The 8,714-nt window shown below is 46.0% G+C and overlaps 1 long non-coding RNA gene across 1 annotated transcript; it reads right to left on the minus strand.

Annotated features, from left to right (window-relative positions):
• Positions 1-1,503: 1,503 nt before the first annotated feature.
• LOC147652774 (uncharacterized) lies at positions 1,504-7,966 on the minus strand. The gene is made up of 3 exons (XR_015288370.1): positions 7,861-7,966; positions 6,552-6,600; positions 1,504-5,696 (listed from the first exon to the last, which is right to left on the minus strand). It is a non-coding gene; the product is annotated as an uncharacterized LOC147652774 (long non-coding RNA).
• Positions 7,967-8,714: the final 748 nt, after the last annotated feature.

Raw genomic sequence — 8,714 nt, forward strand, 5'->3', positions numbered from 1 at the left:
GTAGTGGATATCTGGTCTGGGGAAACTTTTTTGTCTTCATGGCAATAAGTTACTTTTATTGGCAGCAGTAGGAAAGATTCAAAACTCAGCAAAACAGGATTATTCCTCCAGCACAATAATAACAGGGATTTGAGAAATCTTGCCCCTGTGCTTTATCTTTCATCAACATAAAACCAGAGGTCTTTCAGCCTGGGATAATTCCAGAAGTGAAAATTGCAGCAGAAATCCTTTTTCATGTCTTGCAAGGATTGCCCATGAAAAGGTTTTTCCTCTAGAAAGACTGTTTGGTCTTTCTTCTCTGATCTGTCCCCCTCCCACTGACAACATCATTTTTCAAAACATACATGTGTTTATTTGATCTTCCTTTATTTTAACTGGGGGTTTGATTTCTTTCCTGATTGGGTGGGATGCATTTAATTAAAAAAAGGAAAACACAACTTCACCAACATCATTCATCCTCATGATTTTGTAAACAACGCTGTAGGTACATACAGGCATCCAGTTTTTCCCTCTCTGTCTGTTGAGGCCAAAGAAGCAGGAGGATAATCATGTCTTTAAGGTAGGAAAAAATACATGGATTTGTTTTATAGACCAACACATATTTCTTCTCTGAAATTTATGGCAAAGTTGTCAGCATGAGGCTGGGATGGAGATAGGAAATGAACAATTAGCTGCTCTTCCAGGAGTCTTCTGTCCTTCTGATTAGCAGATCTGGGTCCCTTTAGCCTCTTCAGTGTGGGAAGGGAAGGGAAGGGAAGGGAAGGGAAGGGAAGGGAAGGGAAGGGAAGGGAAGGGAAGGGAAGGGAAGGGAAGGGAAGGGAAGGGAAGGGAAGGGAAGGGAAGGGAAGGGAAGGGAAGGGAAGGGAAGGGAAGGGAAGGGAAGGGAAGGGAAGGGAAGGGAAGGGAAGGGAAGGGAAGGGAAGGGAAGGGAAGGGAAGGGAAGGGAAGGGAAGGGAACTGCACATTATAGGCCTGAGACTCCATCCAGTTCTCACAGACATGGACAAGTGTGTATATTTACTGAGCTGCAATTCAAGTGTTCTAATTGTATTTTATAGCTCTTTCCCATGCCAGTCCTGAAGCAGACAGGCACACAGTGTTTATTGACTTAGCCTAGGAAGACCTCTCTAAAACCTTCTGAAGAGACAAGAAGTAGGATGGCATCTGAGATTAAGTGAATCTGAATTTTGGTGTCTAAAATCTTGTTATTACAACTTAAATATTAAAATAACTGAATTTTTTATAGGCTGACACCTATTAAAATATAAGGTAACATTTCCAAATTGAGGCAAAGATGAGGACAGCAAATCTGTAACCAGGATCTCCAAATGGTGGAAGAGCATTGACACAGACACCAGGAATTGTGTTCCTGCCATGTCAAGGGGGTTGGAACTGGAGGATCTTTAAGGTATCTTCCAACACAAACCATTCTATGATTCCATAATCAAAATCAATTGAAGAGAGGACAGCCAAGAGCAAGTGGAGACTGTTAAGCCAAAAAGATTTTGTCTACTCCTCTGAGAGGTTTTTATTCACATTGAAAAACAAAACCTCCAACATTTGGAAGATTGTGAGACCTTGTATTCCAGCCATAAATTCTTCTGCTGTACCTAAGAGACACAACTCTTGAAGAGGTTAAGTTCCTGGTAAGTAAAGTTCTTAGCAAGCAATCTTTTCCCACTGAGTTGGCCTCTTCAAGTTTCTATTTGTGCTGCTAATGAGGTTCCCACAGCCTCCGGGAAGCTGGTCTGAGTTCTAATTAAACAAGACTTGAGGAGCTCTTCTGCCAAAGTAAGCGCTGGATCTGCCCACCCCATTGACAGAGGAGTCCTGCAGGCTGGATGCATGGAGCCTGGAAATGTAAATCACATATTGACATGGGGAGTTAAACTCTCCAGTGAGGGTACTCTCTACAGCTGCAGCATTTATTAAACCTTTGCCATCATCCAAAAGCAACACTCACAACTTGAACAGTCCCCAAGGCTAGAGAGTCTTCCAGGATTCTTCTGGCCATGTTCTGATCAGGAGATCTGGGCTCCTCTGACCTCTTGAACATGGTCCCAGGCGGTAAGAAACAGGACCTTGGACAATATGGCTCTGGGACTCCATCCAGTCCTTTACATAAAATATGCAGGAATATACATTCACTGGTATTAGAAGATGCTAATGGAGCCACAGTATTCCAGAAAGAACTGTGGCATTAACATCAGGACTAAAAATGCCAGCTTAAGTGGAGCAAGAAATCTCCATGGGTTCCCCAATTTTTTTGAGTATTTACTGTATGTATTTTCTTATTATCTGAATCATTTTAATTGGTGCATTCCAAAATGCTTCCATTCACTCCAAATGGAAATGCCAAACCATCCATTCAATGGAAATCACAACTGTGTCCTCCTCATGAGTGTTGCTGTAAGAAAAGGGGCTGATTGAAAAACAATAAACTGGCTTCTGTTCCACTCCCATAAGAAAGTTTTTCATGGTGTTTTATGCCGGGTCCTGTGATGAGGGCCAGCAAAGAGAGAGTGGGATAACTCTCCAAGGAGATATGCAGCAGAGACAAGATTAGTGTCTGTTCATCCCAGGCCAATACAAACCATCCAGTCTGGGAGCACTCAGGCATGTGACAGTGTCTGCAGGCTCTGACCAGACAGTGAAGGTTTTCCAGCCAGTGCTGTCATAAAATCCCACAGTCCCCAACCTCTCCATCCAGACTGAGGAGAAGCAATCCTCACACACCCTGTGTGACACAAAGAAAACAGCCTGTGTGTCTATATTAAAGGGACAGGTTATTATTCAGGCCAGCCAAGACCAGTGATGGAGGAGAATGTGTCCAGTTTCCTAATTATACCCCTTTGTGGAGGCATGTGGGCACTTTGTGGGCACTTGGCCATGCCCATATTATGTGGCTGGAAGCTCCTTCACCCCAGCTAGGGATGACACAGGGGTGAGCAAAGTTCATGGTACCTCTTCTTTCCTACACTAAACTCAGGAAGCCTGAGGGCTTCCAGTGAAGGTAAATCCTCTGAGCTGGTGACCTCCAAATGTTTGTGGTTCCAAATCCCACACTCTACAGATCTGGTCAGAGGGAAGAGGACAGTGGAGCATCTCTGCCTTGCAAACCTGGGCACCAGGACATGGGAGGAAGAAGTGTCTGGTACACACACTGAGGTCTCTTTCCAACATGGAAGGAAACTTTTATAAACATCTAAGATCAAAGACTCCCTGCCAGGCATGAACAGGGAGGCTGAGCCATCCCTCACAGTCAGTGACTTCACCTTCAAACTGAGTTTTTATGGCTGTAAATCTGGCTTAGCTTTCCTAGGCCAGTGTGTGCAATAATGTGGAACAATACTTCCCAAAGAAGGGGGTCCCAGACGTCCCATGCTTGTGTAGGAGTGTGAGAGCTGATTGCAGGGCAGGTGCTACAGGATCAAGCCATAAGGGCCATATAAGCTGCAATAAAACTGTGGAAAGGTTCCTCTTGCCAGGAAAATGTTTAAAAGCTTTTTGTGGATAAAGTGGTGTTATCATGGGAGCTGAGTGCCTTAGAGGAAATATTAACAGTATGTGTGGTCAGATAAGCAGGAAGGAGTGAGTAGGAGCTGCTGCACTGCACAGCCCACTGTTTGCCCCAGCTGCACATCAAAGAACCTACATGGAGAGGGACCAGGAAGAGAAATCTAAGGACTTGGTAGCAAATGTTAAAAGACTCAGCTCTGGAAAAGTCCTGCCTGGTAACTGAGGAGCCAAGAGACACAGCACTGAGCATGGAGAAGGGCAGGCTGTTCAACCCAGTTTCTCCACAGCCTCCATCATCCCAATCCAGGACCCGCTGGCATCAGTGGATGGACTCCCATCGATTTGGCCAGGGCTTAAATTGTGCCCTTTGGGAACCAGGACAAAAGATGAAGTGTCCGACTTTAATTGATGGCTCATCCATCACCACTGCCCAAACTCCTCTTGACAAGTAGAGGGAAAAACCCACAAATTAAGTGACCATTGCCTGCCTTCTCTTTTCTTGCCGATTGTAAAGGAGAACTTTTGACCTTTCTGCCTCATACATCACAGCTTGGCAGGAGCTGGTCGCTCACCCCGGCTGAACTGTGCCATGCATGTAGCCCCATACAAGAGGTGCCTTTCACGTGCTAAATGATCCTTTCCCTGCTCCTCCTTTGCCCTACTACAACAATATAGAGGGGGACAATGGCACAGCTCCATGGCAGAAGGAAGAGGCTCTCATTAGGAGCCTCTCGTTAGGGATGAAAGACTGGCTGGATCATCCCGCTGTCTTTTTCTGTTTTGGACTGATTTCCGGAAGAGTCTGGTGGGAAGCAGAAGTCTTATCCTGAAGGGGTTTTACCCTCCCTACAAGCTCAGCAGCAGCAGCAAACTCACTTGCACAGAGCAATGATGATGTCAGTGGAACTGGGGACAATAAAAGGCTGCTTGGGTCTGGGCATTGCACAGGGAACCAGCAGAGTCCTGAGGACAGAATGGGAATGTGGAGACCTCTCCAAGGACTTGAGGCAGGCTTTGAAACCCTTAATCTTGCCCCACATTAGTGGGGTCAGTCCCACCCCAGGCAGAGCAGCTGGGATAAGCCCCCTGCAAAACCCCACAGAGGCACAAAAGATGGTGATGCCTGTGAAACATTGTCTGGGCTGTGGAGACACCGAGTGCCTTTGGGATGTGTGCAAGGAAGCACAGCTCCCTGGGGAAAAAACGAGCTCTGCCTCCAGAAGTGTCTGTGTCTAAGAGAACATTCCTCTGCCATTAGCTGAAGAAGGCAACGTGGTGGTTTCAAAAGCCACTGAAACAGACATGATGACACAGGGAGCTGGTAATTACTAGGGAAAGTGAAAACATGCAGCCAGCTTACTCCAAAATGGGGATTTTTGGTGTAAAATCTTTCCTAAAGCTCTACACCAACGTACTGGCCAAAGGCAGTACTTCTTGTATCAGGCACATGCTCCATTATCCCACCAAGAGCAGACTCTGTGCAGAGGCTGCCAGTCATGTGCAGTTATTATGCAGAGAAAGCCTTGCCTGGTTTGAATTCAGGGATGTGCTGCTGGAGGAAAAAATGCCATTACAAATCCCACAGATTTAATACAGTCATGTGTTTGCCACTCAACATCATCATGATGAATCCAGAGACTGTCTCACAGACCAGGACACAAACCTGAGAGAAGAAAAAGCTGCAGGTGATGCTAAAAAGCTATTGTTAATCTTTGCCACAGGGTGCCTGTTGCAGTGCACACTCCAACCTTGGAATCTGGAGCTCCTGACAACTCCTTGCTCTCAAAAAGGTCACAGTCAATCATCTCTCAGTGACAGAAAAAATAATCCACCACCAAAGTCTGGAGGTGAGCAGAAATTTTGGGCCATTTTTTTCTTCACAGACTCTTTTCCCAGCTAGGTGGCACTGGATTATGTTGCAAATGAGGGGTTTCTGCTCCCCAAGTGAAAACCTCTTCCAGATTTGTTCATGCATTAATTTTGTGCTCTGGGGCAAGTCTCCATGTCAGTGCCCAATTTCTCACCTTTTCCTGGGGACAGCAGCCTTGCCCTGGGGACTCCTTGGGAGGCATTTCATCCCTGCTGCAAGAGTGGTGGTGATCATGTGTAAGATGTGAAGATCTCAGGTCATCTCCAAACTGGTCTTCACCCCCTGAGCCAGGTTTTTATTGATGCAACTGGGAGCAAACATTGTTTAAAAGACAGTGTTTATCATATTACAGACCAATGAAACACTGCCAAAAATGAGTTCATTTGATAGTTCTTTTCCTTAAAATCATTCTGCACTGTGCCTCAGCTCGATCTGCACCTCTGAATTTGGGAAGCAAAGCCTGAAAACCCAAGGAAGGCAAAATAACAACACCTAAAATGCATAGCTCATTATTTTTAAAATCCTGAACTTTTACAGCAATTTATGAGCTAATTTGGGCTCCATTCATGACCTTTCACACACAGAGAATGATCAGATCAGCACTCATGACCTTCTGTACAGGTGCAGAGATATGTTTTGTGCTATATAAAATTGTTTAGGTTGGAAAAGTACTTTAGGTTCATCGACTCCAACCTTTCCCCCAGCACTGCTAAGCCCACCACTAAAATATGCCAAGTGCCACATCCACACATCTTCTAAATCCCCCTGGAGGTGGTGACTCCACCACTGCCCTGGACAGCCCTGTTCAAGTGCTTGATAACCCTTTTCATGAAGAAATTTTTCCTAATATCCCATCAAAACTTTCATGCTCTGTTCTTTTCCAAAACAAGCACTTTAAGCACCAGTTTGGGCTAAAGGCAGAGAGGAAAGGGGAAGCACCACCAAGCACGGGTGAGGAAATTCAAGATTGTGGGGTAGATATCAATCCTTATTCTGGCAGTGACTCACACAGCAAAACCTGCTGTCTGTGCAGTGCTTTTTTCAGACACATCCACTGGAGCTAACAGAAGAAACACAATAAACAAAGCAAAGAAATCCCAAATCCAGTTGCTGGCAAACAGATAATAAAACCTTTTTGGTCTCTGTCATACATGAAACTTACATTTGTACCAGGCATCTCCACTGGTGACTGTCAAATTCTTAGGTAAAGGCTGTAGGGAACAGTATCAGAAATTATTTTTGAAAGTGGCCAGAAAAACAAACTGCCTGTAATGAGACTTTGGCTGAACAGGAGAAAGAGAACCTGGGGACAAATTTCCTTCACTGAAGAAGCAGACCAGAAGATGCTGAGAAACCCCCTCACTTCCAAGATGTTCAAAACCCACGGGCAGACCCCGTTCCTTGTTTGTCAGCTCAGGTGATGGTGGGTTTGAGGGTGTGACCCTGTGGGATCACTCCTTCCAGGCTGCAGATGGAAGAGCTGAGCTCACAGCTGGACAGCAAAGTTTGTGTAGACATTCAATGCCCTCTCCAGAGCGGCCATGTCATGCTTCTGTTTGAGAAATGTGGGATGTTACTCCCCAAATGAAACATTTTTTCAAAGCCAGGGCTGCTGGGCTGAGCTAATATCAATCACTCCCTAGCAGTGGTGTGAGCAGGCTACATGGATCCAAAAAGGGAAAATTCCTGGTCTGCAGCAGATCTGTGTCCTGAAAACTGATACAGTCCTGAATAAAGAAAAGGAAAAGCAGAAAATAGGTTTGGTGAAAGATGAAGGAATCTGAAAAAGCTGAGGACTTGAGGTAAGCAGGAGAGAAATGTTTGTCACAGTAAGCAGAAAATCATGGAATCATGGAATTATTTGAGTTGGTCCTTAAAAATCATCTTGTTCTGGGCAACAAGGGACGCCTTCCACAAGACCAGGTTGCTGCAAGCCCCAGTGTCCAGCCTGGCCTGGAACACCCCATCAGGGATGGGGCAGCCGCAGCTCCTGTGGGCAGCGTGGGCCAGGCCCTCACCACCCTCAGAGGCCAGAATTTCTTCCTAGCAGACAGCACTGAGCAAAGAAATGGCTGATGCCACCCCCAAAGCTTCATGAAAGCAACTGTTTTCAACACCTTCTAATGAGGAAGCTGGGGCTGAGGGAGAAAATCAGAGAGCAGTGCAATTTCCATTGCAGGGAGTTTGGGCCTTGGCTCTTATGAGAGGGAATCATTGTTTTTATGGGCTCAGAAAGATGCACAGAAAATTTCACAAGCCTAAAAACAGAATTGTTCAAAGACTTTTGTGCATGTCTCTGGACATCTTATTCCTGACAGAAAAAAAAAAAAATATTTAAAAGACCCATTGCTGCATTCAGGTTCCTCTTTTAGAGCTGCACCAGGGGTTAGGTGTTACCAGCAGCTCCCCACCAGGATCAAGAGAAGCAGCTCCCAGCATTGATTTTTGAAAGCCTGGAAGGTATTTGATACCTTGTCCAATGCTCTCCCCCTGGCCCCCACACTCCTTGAAAGAGAAACATCTGTTCCCCTGGGACTTTCACCCCATGTCATATGGCCACAGCTAAGTGCCCGTCCCAGGCACAGCCAGGGTCCTGCTGCTGATAAAAAGGAGGAGGGGGCTGGGAGCCCAGCTGGGGGCAGAGAGCCCTCCTGGCCACAGGGAATAGAGGCAAGATGAAAGGAGTGTGTATTTTCCCAGGTGATTCCAATAGCATCTCAAAGCCTCGGCTTTCTCACTCTGGCTTTAGCCCCAAAACAAACAAACTGGTGCCAATTTGAATACGCCAAGGCCTGACTGATTTGAGCCTCTTGTTGTGTTTTCACAGTCAGCAGCTGAGTGGAATTCAAAGGGGAAAGAAAAAGAAAATAATAATAGCAGATTGATAAGATTCCCCAACCCTTTCTGGTTAAAATCCCAGGCAGGCTTTGCAAAAAATTTGCCCAGAGAAGGCAAGGTTGTTCCAGCACAAGAATATCAAAGCTCAAAATGAGGGGAGCCGTCCCAGCAGGGATCAGTGAGATAGCAGATTGCTTTCTCTTAACTCCTGCTGCACCAGATAAGGGCACATTTTGGGGACATTGAGACCCCTGGGGCTGGAGCATCATCCATCAGCACACCAAAGCCAACAGCAGTGCTTCCAGGGCTCCAGGATAAACCTCAAATGCCTCAAGTCAGGAGAATCTTCCCACCAGAGCACACTGGTCCTGGTGATCTGTGCTCTGATGATCACTCAGCAGGTGCTGAGTGTTTTCAGGCTTGCAGATACTGCTAGGGAAAAAAGGGATGTGGGGAAACGTTCTGCCATTCCCAGCTGAAGGAAGAG

This window comes from Cyanistes caeruleus, chromosome 6 (assembly GCF_971803275.1).
Source record: "Cyanistes caeruleus chromosome 6, bCyaCae1.hap1.1, whole genome shotgun sequence".
NCBI classification, from domain to species: Eukaryota; Metazoa; Chordata; class Aves; order Passeriformes; family Paridae; genus Cyanistes; species Cyanistes caeruleus.